We start from the raw sequence: 19,131 nt of genomic DNA on the forward strand, positions 1-19,131 counted from the left end.
GCCGCGCTCTAGACTCCATGGATCCCAAACTAGACCTCGCAAGCGCTGTGACAGGCAATGCCCGCCCACGGCAAGCCCGCCCATGACAAGGAGTCCCTCGCGAGCTCCACGACAAATAGTGCCAGGCCACAACATCCCTCTGTGGGCGTGTGCTCCTGGTCGATGCAGGTGGCAGCTGCGCCTGCCTGGTGCTCGTGAGTCCGGCCCGGCCTCACCTCGCCGTGTCGAGCCGCCTCCCGCGCCCGGTCGTCCACCTCTACGCCCTCGCGCACGCAGGAACAACAGATGTGTGAGCAGCATCTACAGTCACCACTGCCGCGCAAGCGGGAACAACAATGTTGAAGTATAAAAACAGATGCACCACATCACATAAGCATGTCTGTAGTCATAGCATAACACAGTAGCATTGCGCAACACCATATCCAAACCATTCGCGCATCCATAAGTTAAAAAATCTCACCCACAAAAATGAAATATTAGTGGCACACAGTGGGAGAACAAACCTTCTGGCGCTTGAATGTACACATTGCAGAAACACACATGTGGAGAAAGAAGAGAAAAACTTGTATAATCAAAAAACTGGTAAAGCTAATTATATATCCCCATGAGCAAAACAAACTGATAAACGACTAAAAATCAGTTATGTTTCCTAACTTGTGGCAAACATTCATTACATATGGCAAAAAAAATGACCACCTATTATAGTTTTTAGGTTTCTTGTGAAACCTTCTGACAGTGGTTTAATAAAAAAATATAGTTCCAAATAGAAACTTTGAAAAAGAGTAATGCATATTGATCATCCCAAAGGGTACAGTGCAGAGAAGCAAGAAAAAACACATGGATAAAGTGAACTGCTCTGGTTTCCGAAACAAAGCAAAAATGTACAAACAAACCTACAAAATTTGACTTCCATGAAGGCTACAAGACTACATGGAGAAAATCCACCGTCCTACAAGAGCACTGTAACTATTTTTGCCCCCACTCTAACCTATCATGAATTTATTTTCAAGCAACATTTCGTCACAAACCAATCTAACAATTCTTACCATATCAATAAATTCCTGGTTAAACTAAATAGGAGAGTACTTAACAGTTCATTTCATGTCCATCCACAAACATTCCTAGCTAGCATGCACGTGAGAAAGGTATTAAATCTTTCATACAATCACCGCAATCTACATTGGCTAGAAACAATAAAAACGATTGGTGCCGGTAGAAATAATGAGTTGGCCAAGCTGCGTGCCCGTTGTTGTGATACTGACTTCTCAAAATAAGGAATCCTCCAACAGTGATAAAAAGTAGAGTAATCTTCTCAACTAAAGAAGGCCAGGGATGAGACTGACGTTTTTCTGTAAACTGGCTTTTAGTTATATGTATGATAAAAAGAAAGGAACAAAGAACACAATAAAAGTGGCTACAAGTATATATAAGTATAAAAACGTGCAACTACATAAGTACCAATTATCTAACAAAAGTATGATGATACTTTCCCGAGATGATTGTCGATTGATACAGTGATCTAATCCTCTAATTACCAACTTGACAACTAACCTAATGTCTACAGACACAAAGCAAATACTCTTGGAAAAAAATCAACACACAGAAAAATACAAATGTTCCTGGACCATTCAAAGTGTACATGGAAGCCATACATATGAGTGGACTCCCACATCCATATGCAAATTTTCAAGACTAAGATGTGGCTACCTGCTTTGGTCAGTTTGACAGCCCCAGCTTCATTAGTCTTTGGATCTGATTGCAAGCTCCATCTACATCAGTCTAGGAAAGGAATCTGGGTGATTGGTTCCTATAAATAAATTGGGCAATATAAATTTAAACAATTTGGCTTACCCATAAATCTAACAAATCTAAGCTGGAGCTACAAGCTACGCTGTGACAACCAAAAGTTTGAAGATGAAGTGATGAAGAAAAAGTAACCACTTGAAAAGGAAAAGAAATAGGAACAAAAACGATGTCGCTCTACAATCGTCTCTCCCAACTCCATTCCCCTAGCTTGCCCTCTCACCTCCTCGCATATCAACCAAAATATCTAATCGAGACCAGACAGAAGCAATGGTGGGAGAGTGATGCGATGGCAATGAGCTAGGCCAATGCTCCCAAGAGAAGAGTGTCTCAGTGATGGGCGTCGTCTAGTCGATGCTAGTGGCGATACCTAGGATGTTCTATGTAACAAGTTAACTGCACATTTTTTTGTCTAAAGCAACACATATATGTGGAAATCATGTAAGAATAATTAAACTATTATAAATATATGTATTTTACAACTTTGAATTAGTGTCATAAACATATTTGTGCTTGAATGGAACTGTCGTAAACCTATCGAAATTGAAGAAAGAGTAACAAGATGTGTTAGCATTACCTTGCAGTTGGACCACCATATCCGAGCACATCCTTTGACTGCCCACCAAAGGTCCTCCCTCTCGCTCAAACAGGGGCACACACCCAGCTAGCAGGCTGTTTCGCATACACGCTAATAATTATGCCTTGGTTGTAGGCAAGTAGGCTGGTATATTCAGCTATAATCAGGAACTCCTCTTCACAACTGTATTTTGGCGCAAAAATAATCTACTGAGACCAGATGCATAATCATGGAGGTAGCTCAGTTTTTAAGGCATAAGATGGGTAAGCTATCCCAAAAAATGAACAACCATCATGCATATCCATATGGGAAGGGAGTATTAATTACTAACCTTGAAGAACTTTTTTTTGGAGAAAATTACTAACCTTGAAGAACTTTCTTTTGAACCTGATGCTACGAAACGGTCATTATGCCTACCCAAATAAAAGGAACTGCTTATAACTTGGCAGATTATGCATACCTAAAAGAATAATTGAGTAGTGGATGTTCAAGCATCAAAAACTTTTCAACTGGATGTTCCTTACCACACATCAAGTCAATCTTAACATTTTTCTGACCCCATGTCTTCTTCCTTCAGCAACAACTTAAAAGATTGTACTTAATTATAGAATAAATAAAAGGCATATCAGACTTGAGTATATATTATATAAAAGATGTGAGTCCAGAAAGAAGTCCAATTTTAGTCCATGATGTGTAAATAGTCCAATTTTAGTCCATGATGTGTAAATAGTCCGGAATGTAGTCTGCTTGGCTAGCGAGCTAGTGTCACTGCACCATTTGGCAACCTCACCCTTTGAGCGTCATCGCTCTCTCGTGCTGTGGCTTCCTGGATGCCTTGCCTGCCGTCGACCTAGTGCTTCTTGACAGCCAACACGTCAAGCCCTTCATGGTTGCATTGCCACATGGTAGCAGAGGCAACTGCAAGTAACAACGAGAGTCCAAGGAGAACAAATAAGATGATTATGAACTGGTCCTTCTCTTGCTTACCTATCTGGTGGTCCATGCTGCCCACATATTTGAGGATTTACAGTAAGGAAATTGAACCTTAAATTAGATGACAACAAGCTATATAAATAAATATTTTGCAAGAACATAATGAATGTATACTAACTTCAAAATGTAGTTATCTTATTATCTATGCGTGGTTAGTTGGGAGTCAATTGTCGTTTTATCTGATTATCTCTCAGACGAAATCAGTAAGACCAAAAATTGCCGTGCACCCATCAGTCTGGCAAAATCAGTAAGACCAAAAATGTGAGTACTCATCATCTGCAACCCATGAGGAATCAGTGGTTTGCCACTGAATGATGGGTAAACAAAAATGCAGCTGAAGCATCTTCAGAGAAGCACATGCCCTTGAAAATATAGAGCCAACGCTGAACATCTTTTACCCACTTCAGAAAAATGATGACAGGTCCACTATGCCCCCTTGCTAGCTCAACTAAACACCTAACAATGCTCTCAAAATCAACACTGAAACTCGTGGCTGAATAAAGAAATCCACAACACTTCCCCCAACTAAACATTGGCCTGGACATGAAACTGCATGGATTATTTAATAACGATCTTATAGTATGCCTATGTGTGTACCCGCGCGTGGTCGTCATGACAAGGCAGACTTTGTCATCCATGGTAACAAGGCTTAAGTTGTGCACGCCGGAGGAACTACACGAAGAGGCACTAAAGGGGTGTTCTCCCTCACAAGTATTCCATGGTCGACCACCATAGCGAGCCGAACACCACAGATGCAGGGACCCCTTGACTGACACGTCAACCATGCTTGTTTCAGTAAGAAATTTGCATGCACTTTTAGCGAGTCAAGATATTGGCGCCAACAATTACATAAACCAAACAATGATATAAGTATAGAAGTCATTCGATTATTTAACTGCAGCACATCCATCTAGCTAACTAAAGCAATAACCAAAATATATGAAAAAGGGATAATACTAACCATTAGCTTGTATATCTTCAGTCTTGGCTCATAAACAAACAACTTGAAACAGTAGAAACTATTGATAGTAAAAAGAAGGTAAGTGAAACAATTATGAGATTTTCAAAGAGAAGCTCACTTTAGTTGTATGCAACCTTCGGCACCCATGTCTTCATGTGAGCATCTCCTCAAGCTAGTAATAGTTCACCGTGACCCTTGTCTACTTCTCAGCCAGCCTGTAGGATCGGCAATCAATTTATTCAATGAGAGAAACAAACTTAAGTACAAATTTGATGAAATTCGAACATAATTAGAAATAACCTAATGCAATCAAATCAACCAATAAACTGATTAAGATTTTTTTTCAAAAGGGGATAACCCAACTGATTAGAACATTACTTGCTAGATTTCCTGTCCTTGTGTATCATATGAATACTCCATGCACATCAACATGTCAGGGGTGATGTGGCCACAGATGGGTTCCTCTTGTGTACCGATCGAATGGAACCACTTCATCCACGGAGGCGGCGTCCCTAGGGATCAGCAGAGGCGGCGGCGTGCCCTCGGCTTCTGCGATGGTAGAGGCGAAGGCAGGGAACCCTAGACAAAAATTGAGGGAGGAGTGGCAGCATGGTTTTTTTTCTTCTGTAATATTTTGTAAAGAGAATAAAATGCAGGTGGTGGTGGGAGGTGGGACGGAAAAAACCGGATGAAAGTGGTGGGACAAAAAAACCGTGCCGTGGACGCAATCCTACCAACTGCTCCATTAGGAGTAGAGATAAAAGCAAGGCTCCACACACCTAGGTTCGGCGCTCTTAATTAAATCTAACAAGCACCAAAGAATTGAATGCCAAAATTCATCAAAGTTACTTAATTTGTTGTCAGCGATGACTTGTTGCACATACCAGAGGTCTAATATTCTTTCATTCTCTTCTCTTTTCTTTCGGAGTAATATGCAAAATTAGCTAGATCCATGCCCAGTCTACACTAAAAGAGTATAAGAACTTATTTCTGGGATTATAGGCTAAACAGAAGTATGGCAAGCTATGCAAATAACAAGGCAACTTGAAACTATTTTTTCAAGCAAATGTAAACAGTATCAGACACACATAAATCACACCACAGTATCATACTTCAGACGTAAACCGAACAAACAAAATTCATATCAAAGTATTTAGACATAAGTTGTTTACATCAGCCAACATTATATCCAACGAAACTTGAGGAAATTATGTTCCTAAATACATAGAAGGTTTACCTCACTGAATGGATCTTCTATATCATCACGCTCGACGTTGCTTTCCTGCAGAGTGCAGACATGCAAGTTAATTACTATGCATAAGAAGTCCAGCAGGTGTATTAGGACCACCATATACTTACATAGTTAGGAAAAATAACCATGTCAACATCATCAGGGACGTCAGCTAACAGGCATCTGATGGAATACTACCGGGATATAACAACTCATCGGTGTCTAGATGCATTATCCAATCCATGCCAGATTCCTACCATGAAGAAAAATACTTTTTGTTCATGATAAATACAATACACTAAACAAACACTATTAATAATTGTTGGTGATAAGCCGAAAACAAACATAAATACCCAGGCCATCACAATGGCCATCTCCGTGTTGAGTGCTTGCTTCAAAAACAGTTTGTGGTTGCAAGGCTTGTAGAAGAATCCTGCGAGCCAGGTTTCGTTCCAGATTCGGCTGCAGGTGAAACATATACATCATCAGAATGGGCATTGAAATGAATTTGTGTATAGCCCGACGAGGCACGCGAGCGGCAAAGGTTGTTTCGCACCACCTGGCCTGCTGCTCCTCAAGGTCCTTGGTCCTGTACACCACCTTCACACCCCTAAAGAAGAAGAAGAGAAACAGAGTCAGACATTGAGAACAAGCAGAGTGAAATTGGTACTACTGGATTCTTCAAAATCTCAAGCGAGGAATGCATGGGGATGGACTCGAGGACCCCCGCGACGCTGGGCTTGGCGGCCTTGCCCTCGACGAAGAGCAAAAAGTGTGCGACGCCGATGACCTTGTGGTAGAAGAGCCACGTCAGGATCCGGTCCAGGCCTGCGGAGGTGCTCGTTTGCACGCACACCTGGCAAGCAAGCAAAAGATCAGCAGGTCGGACACATCAACCATGGTGAGTAGCTTGATGGTGGTCCATGGTGAGTAGCTTCAAGTGTAATCTTCAAAAGCAATCAGTATTAAAATTAGTTGATTCGGAAATAGAAAAGGCATCAAGGAAGTAACGTACCTCAAACTCTGGAACAAGACCTTGGTCTGCAGCAACCTTTTGCATCAAACGGAACCATGGGCCAATTCGAGGGTTTGGCACCGCTGCCCATCCAGGCCTCCCACCTTGAGGGGGGTCTCATCCTCCCTCAGCTGTGGCACACCTTCAGAAGTAGATTCACAAGAATGAGCAAACCATCAATTATAAAACAATGATTGTGGTAAGAAGGAACCACTAATTAGTAATCAACATGCTTGTATGCATGTGGGTTGAAAGCATGGACATTGCTCAAAAACCATGAAACCAAACAATCGCAGGCTCACAGTATACAGGGAAATAAAGAAAAATATAGAATATAATTAACTGCCTGTATGCTAGAAGAATAGGTGCAGTAACTTTCGAATGTATTAACAATTTGTATATGGTATCATATTTACATATTTAATAGGATTTTACACATAACATATCGAGGTTTGATTGCACCTGTGTGTTAAACAAGATTCAGACAGATGAATGCAGAACCAACCGATTGGATGGACCGTGAGTGCAGGGCGGTTGGAGACCTCAGAAACAGCCTCTCCAGTGGCTTCCTACCACCGACAGTCAAGATCATCCTCTGCAACAATGCTGCGTTCATGCTTCAATAACCTAACATTCCCATTTGTAAAGCTCTCCATCCCCTCCTAAAAACAAATATCAGCAACGGTTAGTTGGGAACTATGCCACAAACACATTTGTCAGATACCATAAAATAAGGATAAAAATTGCAGGTAACTTTTAACGGAGATCAGAACCAGTGGAACATAATGGACCATTGTTTTGTTACATTACATGATCCTAGATCCCTGTACACCAGTGAGGTATGCAATTTACTACGGTATACTCATGGATAAAAAAATCCAGGGACAACACACTTACTAAATAGTGTGCTTGTTACTCCCAGATTGCGCTCACTGCCACTATGTTGGCAGCAACAGTGGCCATCCCTCCGGTCACAAGTGTACTTCCAGATACTGAAATAGTCTCCATACACAGCTTTGGCAATAAATTTCTATTTTCTGTATCAAAACCTAGAAGTATATGTCGAATCTATTCTTCAAGACAAATCTAACCAAATTATTTCTTTTAGACTAACCAAAATAATGATACAGAATACAGTCAGAATAATTTTACTGCACGCATTCTATGATGACATCTATCCCCACATGGAGGTTTTTTAGTAGACAAACTAAGAGCGAAATTCTGGCCTTCACGAAGCAAATCGTGAGGCAGGGATTTATCTCATCGAACAAGCTTCCTGCTTCACAGGTCAAACACATCGGCCGGTGACCGGCGAGGAAGAGGGCGGAGGTGAGATTGGAAAGGTAGTACTTTGGGGTGGTGTGTGTCCGGCGTGTCGAAGTGGAAGGACCAGCCGCGGAGGTAGGGGAAGGCGGGGGCGGCGGGGGCGGCGAGCACCTCGACGCAGGAGGCGGTGGAGGAGTGGAGGGACTGCAGCCTCGACGGGGCCGGCACGGCCAGGCGAGGGGAGCCGGCGTCGTCCATGCCGCTACGGCGGCACTGGAGCGCGAACGCGAGGAGGGCGAGCGCTAGCAGTTGGGCGGTGAGGAGGAGCAGCAGGTGGCGCCACGCCACGGCGCCGCCGCCGACACGGTGGAGGACGGCGACCGGAGATCGGGCTGAAGGCGACGTGCCGACGCCAGAGAAGAGCACAACCCTAGAGCGGCGGGGGCGAACGTGAGGAGGAAACGCTCAGGGACCAATTCCCCCGCCCTGGTTTTTTTTGGTGGGTTAACCTTCGTAGATTTTATTTTCTAGGCGTTTTTTTTGTCGATCGACAGTGTGGGAGGACGAAATCGACGTTCGAACCAGGACGGGTTTACTGTTACGTACGAGGTGGGACTGAGGACGAAAATAAACCAGGGGAAGTGGGACGAAAATTAACCGACGAAGACTACCAACTGCTCCATTAGGAGTAGAGACTACTTAAAAAGAACGTAATGTTCTCATTTCACATTTTTTTCCCATCACCCCTTCGTCCAACCTTCCATGTATATGATAATCAATTATCTTAATTGTTGGGGAACGTAGTAATTTCAAAAAAATTCCTACGCACACGCAAGATCATGGTGATGCACAGCAACGAGAGGGGAGAGTGTTGTCTACGTACCCTCGTAGACCGGAAGCGGAAGCGTTATAACAATGCAGTTGATGTAGTCGTACGTCTTCACGGCCCGACCGATCAAGCACCAAAACTACGGCACCTCCTAGTTTTTGCACATGTTCAGCTCGATGATGATCCCCGGACACCGATCCAGCAAAGTGTCGAGGATGAGTTCCGTCAGCACGACGGCATGGTGACGATCTTGATGTTCTACCGTCACAGGGCCGCGCCTAAGCACCGCTACAATATTATCGAGGATTATGGTGGAGGGGGGAACCACACACGACTAAGAGATCAATGATCAATTGTTGTGTCTCAAGGGTGCCCCCTGCCCTCGTATATAAAGGAGTGGATGAGGGGGCCGACCAAGGAGGATGGCGCGCCCAAGGGGGGAGTCCAACTCTCACCGGGAGTAAGACTCCCCTTTTTCCTATTAGGAGTAGAGAGGGAATGAAGAGGAAGGAGGGAGGAAGGAAAGGGAGGGCCGGCCCCCTTCCCAATTCGGATTGGGCTTGGGGGGGCGGCCCCTCCCTTGCTCCTTTCCCCTCCTTTCCACCAAGGCCCAATAAGGCCCATATACCTCCCGGGGGGTTCCGATAACCTCGCAGTGATCCGGTATTGTCCCAATCTCACCCGGAACCTTTCCGGTGTCCAAATATAGTCATCCAATATATCAATCTTTATGTCTCGACCATTTCGAGACTCCTCGTCAAGTCCGTGATCACATCCAGGACTCTGAACAACCTGCGATACATCAAAATATATAAACTCATAATGACACTGTCATCGTAACGTTAAGCGTGCGGACCCTACGGGTTCGAGAACAATGTAGACATGACCGAGACACGTCTCCAGTCAATAACCAATAGCGGAACCTGTATGCTCATATTGGCTCCTACATATTCTACGAAGATTTTTATCGGTCAGACTGCATAACAACATGCGTTGTTCCCTTTGTCATCGGTATGTTACTTGCCCGAGATTCGATCATCGGTATCTCAATACCTAGTTCAATCTCGTTACCAGCAAGTCTCTTTACTCGTTCCGTAATACATCATCTTGCAACTAACTTATTAGTTGCATTGCTTGCAAGGCTTAAGTGATGTGCATTACCGAGAGGGCCCAGAGATACCTCTCCGACAATCGGAGCGACAAATCCTAATCTCGAAATACGCCAACCCAACATGTACCTTTGGAGACACCTGTAGAGCACCTTTATAATCACCCAGTTATATTGTGACGTTTGGTAGTACACAAAGTGTTCCTCCGGTAAACGGGGGTTGCATAATCTCATAGTCATAGGAACATGTATAAGTCATGAAGAAAGCAATAGCAACATACTAAACGATCGGGTGCTAAGCTAATGGAATGGGTCATGTCAATCACATCATTCTCCTAATGATGTGATCCCGTTAATCAAATGACAACTCATATCTATGGTTAGGAAGCATAACCATCTTCGATTAACGAGCTAGTCAAGTAGAGGCATACTAGTGACACTTTGTTTGTCTATGTATTCACACAAGTATTACGTTTCCGGTCAATACAATTCTAGCATGAATAATAAACATTTATCATGATATAAGGAAATAAATATTAACTTTATTATTGCCTCTAGGGCATATTTCCTTCAGTCTCCCACTTGCACTAGAGTCAATAATCTAGATTACACAGTAATGATTCTAACACCCATGGAGCCTTGTGCCGATCATGTTTTTCTCGTGGAAGAGGCTTAGTCAATGGGTCTGCTACATTCAGATCCGTATGTATCTTGCAAATCTCTATGTCTCCCACCTGGACTAGATCCCGGATGGAATTGAAGCGTCTCTTGATGTGCTTGGTTCTCTTGTGAAATCTGGATTCCTTTGCCAAGGCAATTGCACCAGTATTGTCACAAAAGATTTTCATTGGACCCGATGCACTAGGTATGACACCTAGATCGGATATGAACTCCTTCATCCAGACTCCTTCATTTGCTGCTTCCGAAGCAGCTATGTACTCCGCTTCACATGTAGATCCCGCCACGACGCTTTGTTTAGAATTGCACCAACTGACAGCTCCACCGTTTAATGTAAATATGTATCCGGTTTGCGATTTAGAATCGTCCGGATCAGTGTCAAAGCTTGCATCAACGTAACCATTTATGATGAGCTCTTTGTCACCTCCATATACGAGAAACATATCCTTAGTCCTTTTCAGGTATTTCAGGATGTTCTTGACCGATGTCCAGTGATCCACTCTTGGATTACTTTGGTACCTCCCTGCTAGACTTATAGCAAGGCACACATCAGGTCTGGTACACAGCATTGCATACATGATAGAGCCTATGGCTGAAGCATAGGGAACATCTTTCATTTTCTCTCTATCTTCTGCAGTGGTCGGGCATTCAGTCTTACTCAACTTCACACCTTGTAACACAAGCAAGAATCCTTTCTTTGCTTGATCCATTTTGAACTTCTTCAAAACTTTGTCAAGGTATGTGCTTTGTGAAAGTCCAATTAAGCGTCTTGATCTATCTCTATAGATCTTAATGCCCAATATGTAAGCAGCTTCACCGAGGTCTTTCATTGAAAAACTCTTATTCAAGTATCCCTTTATGCTATCCAGAAATTATATATCATTTCCAATTAGCAATATGTCATCCACATATAATATTAGAAATGCTACAGAGCTCCCACTCACTTTCTTGTAAGTACAGGCTTCTCCAAAAGTCTGTACAAAACCAAATGCTTTGATCACACTATCAAAGCGTTTATTCCAACTCCGAGATGCTTGCACCAGTCCATAAATGGATCGCTGGAGCTTGCACACTTTGTTAGCTCCCTTTGGATCGACAAAACCTTCCGGCTGCATCATATACAACTCTTCTTCTAGAAATCCATTCAGGAATGCAGTTTTGACATCCATGCCAAATTTCATAATCATAAAATGCGGCAATTGCTAACATGATTCAGACAGACTTAAGCATCGCTACGGGTGAGAAGGTCTCATCATAGTCAATCCCTTGAACTTGTCGAAAACCTTTTGCGACAAGTCGAGCTTTGTAGACAGTAACATTACCGTCAGCGTCAGTCTTCTTCTTGAAGATCCATTTATTTTCAATTGCTTGCCGATCATTGGGCAAGTCAACCAAAGTCCACACTTTGTTCTCATGCATGGATCCCATCTCAGATTTCATGGCTTCAAGCCATTTTGCGGAATTTGGGCTCACCATTGCTTCTTCATAGTTCGTAGGTTCATCATGATCTAGTAGCATGACTTCCAAAACAGGATTACCGTACCACTATGGTGCGGATCTTACTCTGGTTGATCTACGAGGTTCAGTAGTAACTTGTTCTGAAGTTTCATGATCATCATCATTAGCTTCCTCACTAATTGGTGTAGGTGTCACAGAAACCGGTTTCTGTGATGTACTACTTTCCAATAAGGGAGCAAGTATAGTTACCTCATCAAGTTCTACTTTCCTCCCACTCACTTCTTTCGAGAGAAACTCCTTCTCTAGAAAGGATCCATTCTTAGCAACAAATGTCTTGCCTTAGGATCTGTGATAGAAGGTGTACCCAACATTCTCCTTCGGGTATCCTATGAAGACACATTTCTCCGATTTGGGTTCAAGCTTATCAGGTTGAAGCTTTTTCACATAAGCATCGCAGCCCCAAACTTTCAGAAACGACAACTTTGGTTTCTTGCCAAACCATAGTTCATAAGGCGTCATCTCAACGGATTTTGATGGTGCCCTATTTAACGTGAATGCGGTCGTCTCTAAAGCATAACCCCAAAACGATAGCGGTAAATCTGTAAGAGACATCATAGATCGCACCATATCAAGTAAAGTACGATTACGACATTCAGACACACCATTACGCTGTGGTGTTCTGGGTGGCGTGAGTTGCGAAACTATTCCGCATTGTTTCAAATGTAAACCAAACTCGTAACTCAAATATTCTCCTCCACGATCAGATCGTAGAAACTTTATTTTCTTGTTATTATGATTTTCAACTTCACTCTGAAATTCTTTGAACTTTTCAAATGTTTCAGACTTATGTTTCATTAAGTAGATATACCCATATCTGCTTAAATCATCTGTGAAGGTGAGAAAATAACGATATCCGCCACGAGCTTCAACATTCATTGGACCACATACATTTGTATGTATGATTTCCAGCAAATATGTTTCTCTCTCCATAGTACCAGAGAACGGCGTTTTAGTCATCTTGCCCATGAGGCACGGTTCGCAAGTACCAAGTGATTCATAATCAAGTGGTTCCAAAAGTCCATCAGTATGGAGTTTCTTCATGCACTTTACACCGATATGACCTAAACGGCAATGCCACAAATAAGTTGCACTATCATTATCAATTCTGCATCTTTTGGCTTCAACATTATGAATATGTGTATCACTACTATCGAGATTCATCAAAAATAGACCACTCTTCAAGGGTGCATGACCATAAAATATATTACTCATATAAATTGAACAACCATTATTCTCTGATTTAAATGAATAACCGTCTCGCATCAAACAAGATCCAGATATAATGTTCATGCTTAACGCTGGCACCAAATAACAATTATTTAGGTCTAATACTAATCCCGATGGTAGATGTAGAGGTAGCATGCCTACCGCGATCACATCGACTTTGGAACCATTTCCCACGCGCATCGTCACCTCGTCCTTCGCCAGTGTTCGCTTAATCCATAGTCCCTGTTTCGAGTTGCAAATATTAGCAACAGAACCAGTATCAAATACCCAGGTGCTACTGCGAGCTCTAGTAAGGTACACATCAATAACATGTATATCACATATACCTTTGTTCACCTTGCCATCCTTCTTATCCGCCAAATACTTGGGGCAGTTCCGCTTCCAGTGACCAGTCTGCTTGAAGTAGAAGCACTCAGTTTCAGGCTTAGGTCCAGACTTGGGTTTCTTCTACTGAGCAGCAACTTGCTTGCTGTTCTTCTTGAAGTTCCCCTTCTTCTTCCCCTTGCCCTTTTTCTTGAAACTAGTGGTCTTGTTGACCATCAACACTTGATGCTCCTTCTTGATTTCTACCTCCGCAGCTTTTAGCATTGCGAAGACCTCGGGAATTGTCTTATCCATCCCTTGCATATTATAGTTCATCACGAAGCTCTTGTAGCTAGGTGGAAGTGATTGGAGAATTCTGTCAATGATGCAATCATCTGGAAGATTAACTCCCAGTTGAATCAAGTGATTATTATACCCAGACATTTTGAGTATATGCTCACTAACAGAACTGTTCTCCTCCATCTTGCAGCTATAGAACTTATTGGAGACTTCATATCTCTCAATCCGGGCATTTGCTTGAAATATTAGCTTCAACTCTTGGAACATCTCATATGCTCCATGACGTTCAAAACGTCGTTGAAGACCCGGTTCTAAGCCGTAAAGCATGGCACATTGAACTATCGAGTAGTCATCAGTTGCATCAGCAGCAGGCCTGGCACCCAGCGGTGCTTCCAGGACGTAATTCTTCTGTGCAGCAATGAGGATAATCCTCAAGTTACGGACCTAGTCCGTATAATTGCTACCATCATCTTTCAACTTTGCTTTCTCAAGGAACGCATTAAAATTCAACGAAACAACGGCACGGTCCATCTATCTACAATCAAACATAAACAAGCAAGATACTATCAGGTACTAAGTTCATGATAAATTTAAGTTCAATTAATCATATTACTTAAGAACTCCCACTTAGAAAGACATCCCTCTAATCTTCTAAGTGATCACGTGATCCAAATCAACTAAACCATAACCAATCATCACGTGAAATGGAGTAGTTTTCAATGGTGAACATCACTATGTTGATCATATCTACTATATAATTCATGCTCGACCTTTCGGTCTCAGTGTTCCGAGGCCATATTTGCATATGCTAGGCTCGTCAAGTTTAACCTGAGTATTCTGCGTGTGCAAAACTGGCTTGCACCCATTGTAGATGGACGTAGAGCTTATCACACCCGATCATCACGTGGTGTCTGGGCACGACGAACTTGGGCAACGGTGCATACTCAGGGAGAACACTTTTATCTTGAAATTTAGTGAGAGATCATCTTATAATGCTACCATCAACCAAAGCAAGATAAGATGCATAAAATATAAACATCACATGCAATCAATATAAGTGATATGATATGGCCATCATCATCTTGTGCTTGTGATCTCCATCTCCGAAGCATCGTCATGATCACCATCGTCACCGGCGCGACACCTTGATCTCCATCGTAGCATCGTTGTCGTCTCGCCAATCTTATGCTTCTACGACTATCACTACCGCTTAGTGATAAAGTAAAGCATTACAGGGTGATTGCATTGCATACAATAAAGCGACAACCATATGCCTCCTGCCAGTTGCCGATAACTTGGTTACAAAACATGATCATCTCATACAATAAAATTTAGCTTCATGCCTTGACCATATCACATCACAACATGCCCTGCAAAAACAAGTTAGACGTCCTCTACTTTGTTTGTTGCAAGTTTTACGTGGCTGCTACGGGCTTAGCAAGAACCAATCTTACCTACGCATCAAAAACCACAACGATAGTTTGTCAAGTTGGTGCTGTTTTAACCTTTGCAAGGACCGAGCTTAGCCACACTCGGTTCAACTAAAGTTGGAGAAACTGACACCCGCCAGCCACCTATGTGCAAAGCACGTCGGTAGAACCTGTCTCGTGTAAGCGTACGCGTAATGTCGGTCCGGGCAGCTTCATCCAACAATACCGCCGAACCAAAGTATGACATGCTGGTAAGCAGTATGACTTATATCGCCCACAACTCACTTGTGTTCTACTCGTGCATATAACATCAACACATAAAACCTAGGCTCTGATGCCACTATTGGGGAATGTAGTAATTTCAAAAAAAATCCTACGCACACGCAAGATCATGGTGGTGCAAAGCAACGAGAGGGGAGAGTGTTGTCTACGTACCCTCGTAGACTAGAAGTGGAAGCGTTATAACAATGCGGTTGATGTAGTCGTACGTCTTCACGGCCCGACCGATCAAGCACCGAAACTACGGCACCTCCGAGGTTTTGCACACGTTCAGCTCGATGATGATCCCCGGACACCGATCCAGCAAAGTGTCGGGGATGAGTTCCGTCAGCACGACGGCATGGTGACGATCTTGATGTTCTACCGTCACAGGGCTTCGCCTAAGCACCGCTACAATATTATCGAGGATTATGGTGGAGGGGGGCACCACACACGACTAAGAGATCAATGATCAATTGTTGTGTCTCTGGGGTGCCCCCCTGCCCCCGTATATAAAGGAGTGGAGGAGGGGGCCGGCCAAGGAGGGTGGCGCGCCCAAGGGGGGTGTCCAACTCCCACCGAGAGTAGGACTCCCCCTTTTCCTATTACGAGTAGGAGAGGGAAGGAAGAGGAAGGAGGGAGGAAGGAAAGGGGGGCCGGCCCCCTTCCCAATTTGGATTGGGCTTGGGGGGCGCGCCCCCTCCCTTGCTCCTTTCCCCTCCTTTCCACTAAGGCCCAATAAGGCCCATATACCTCCTGGGGGGTTCCGATAACCTCCCGGTGATCCGGTATTGTCCCAATCTCACCCGGAACCTTTCCGGTGTCCAAATATAGTCGTCCAATATATCGATATTTATGTCTCGACCATTTCCAGACTCCTCGTCAAGTCCGTGATCACATCCAGGACTCCAAACAACCTTCGGTACATCAAAATATATAAACTCATAATGAAACTGTCATCGTAATGTTAAGCGTGCGGACCCTATGGGTTCGAGAACAATGTAGACATGACCGAGACATGTCTCCGGTCAATAACCAATAGCGGAACCAAGATGCTCATATTGGCTCCTACATATTCTACGAAGATTTTTATCGGTCAGACCGCATAACAACATACGTTGTTCCCTTTGTCATCGGTATGTTACTTGCCCGAGATTCGATCGTCGGTATGTCAATACCTAGTTCAATCTCGTTACCGGCAAGTCTCTTTACTCGTTCCTTAATACATCATCTTGCAACTAACTTATTAGTTGCATTGCTTGCAAGGCTTAAGTGATGTGCATTACCGAGAGGGCCCAGAGATACCTCTCCAACAATCAGAGCGACAAATCCTAATCTCGAAATACGCCAACCCAACATGTACCTTTTGAGACACCTGTAGAGCACCTTTATAATCACCCAGTTACGTTGTGACGTTTGGTAGCACATAAAGTGTTCCTCCGGTAAACGGGAGTTGCATAATCTCATAGTCATAGGAACATGTATAAGTCATGAAGAAAGCAATAGCAACATACTAAACGATCGGGTGCTAAGATAATGAAATGGGTCATGTCAATCACATCATTCTCCTAATGATGTGATCCCGTTAATCAAATGACAACTCATGTCTATGGTTAGGAAACATAACCATCTTTGATTAACAAGCTAGTCAAGTAGAGGCATACTAGTGACACTTTGTTTGTCTATGTATTCACACAAGTATTACGTTTCCGGTTAATACAATTCTAGCATGAATAATAAACATTTACCATGATATAAGGAAATAAATAATAACTTTGTTATTGCCTCTAGGGCATATTTCCTTCATTAATTTACTTACCTTCTGAATCAATTCCACTTTAATTTACTTACCAAATTTCTAATCAAAATATAAGGTAATTCACGGGCAGAATTTGATGAATATTTACTTACACAGTCACATTATTATTGATAGGTAAATCACAAGCTAATGTACTAGAATATGTATATCCCGTTGCAACGCATGTGCATTGGTGTAGTTCTCAAAAAAAAGAGCAGCACTCCCTTTGTCCTGTGTTGGTGTCAGGGAGTAGAAGTCATCGGCCGCTCAATATACTTCTACGTATTACGATCTTTAGATCAGTATCTATAAACAACTGATCAATCAGCGATCTGAACAAGTTAATGATGAAGTAAACATGATCTAAGAACTCAGATGTTCTCATGTGGTCATAGTGGGAGTAACATAGGTATTAACATCCGCCTACCGCTTAGCCATGGATGAGCGCGAGCGTCCATTGGCTACCGCCACAAGCAGGGTGTCGGATGGTCGTCGCGCCATCTGGAAGATCATATGGGGGTGTGAAAGGATCGATATGGTTGACTAGAGGGGGGTGAATAGGCAACTAACAATTTTTAGCTTTAACAATTTAAACTTTGCATCAAAGTAGGTTGTCTAGATATGCAACTAAGTGAGCAACCTATATGATGCAACAAGGATAGGAACACAAGCAAGCAAGAGATATGAAACAAATAAGTTTGCTCAAGTAAGGGCACGAGATAACCAAGAGTGGAGATGGTGGAGACGAGGATGTGTTGCCGAAGTTCCTTCCCTTTGAGAGGAAGTATGTCTCCGTTGGAGCGGTGTGGAGGCACAATGCTCCCCAAGAAGCCACTAGGGCCATCGTATTCTCCTCACGCCCTCACACAATGCGAGATGCCGTGATTCCACTATTGGTGCCCTTGAAGGCGGCGACCGAACCTTTACAAACAAGGTTGGGGCTCTCTCCACAACTTAATTGGAGGCTCCCAACAAAACCACGAAGCTTCACCACAATGGAATATGGCTCCGAGGTGACCTCAACCGTCTAGGGTGCTCAAACACCCAAGAGTAACAAAATCCACACAAGAAAGTATGGGGGAAGCAAATATCCTTTGGTGGAAGTGTAGATCTAGGTCTCCTCCTTCAATCCCTAGCAAATCAACAAGTTTGGGTGGCTAGAGAGAGAGATCGGGCAAGAGAGCTTGAGGTGCATTAATGGTGGAGTGAGAGGGGTCAAAGGTGAGTGTGGTAGGTAGGAGAAGCTCTCTTAAATACCAACCCTAAAAATCCAGCCGTTGCTGCGCTTTCAGCCCCGCAGCGGTACAACCGGTCCTTGTCCCGGTACAACCGGGACTCATGGTGTAGCTGCAGAACCCTACCAGGCGGTACAACCGGGCCACTAGGCGGTGGTACCGGTTAAGAGAATGACCGGACCAACCGCACAGCCACCGCACAACTACCGCCTCGAAACAGAGACGAGACCGGTACTTGAGCGGTGCAAGACCGGAACAACCGCATGGCTCTGAGCTCTTGGACGGCGAAGTTCTGAGCGGAAGAACTGCTCAGACCACCAGTGGTACCGGTCAACGAGGATCGACCGGATCAACCGGGCCACCACCGCCCGAAAACGCATCAGAACAGAGCCTTGAGCGGTACTTGAGCGGTGCATGGCCGGAACCACCGTCCTAGCCTTTGTTGAGCAAGGTGGCGGTACCACCGCCTGGAGGCAGCGGTACAACCGCTCGGTCAAAGCTGGAGAGCGTCAAGGTCCAGCGGTACAACCGTTGGGAAGAGCAGAAACAAGAGGGAAAGACAGGGGGAACTCTCTCTCTCTCTCACAACTGAGGAAGACAA

General features: G+C 43.7%; 1 pseudogene; it reads right to left on the bottom strand.

Moving 5' to 3' along the window:
- Positions 1–5,550: 5,550 nt before the first annotated feature.
- LOC119333418 lies at positions 5,551–6,465 on the bottom strand (annotated as a pseudogene).
- Between the last annotated feature and the right edge of the window lie 12,666 nt (positions 6,466–19,131).

This window comes from Triticum dicoccoides, chromosome 7A (assembly GCF_002162155.2).
Source record: "Triticum dicoccoides isolate Atlit2015 ecotype Zavitan chromosome 7A, WEW_v2.0, whole genome shotgun sequence".
NCBI classification, from domain to species: domain Eukaryota; kingdom Viridiplantae; phylum Streptophyta; class Magnoliopsida; order Poales; family Poaceae; genus Triticum; species Triticum dicoccoides.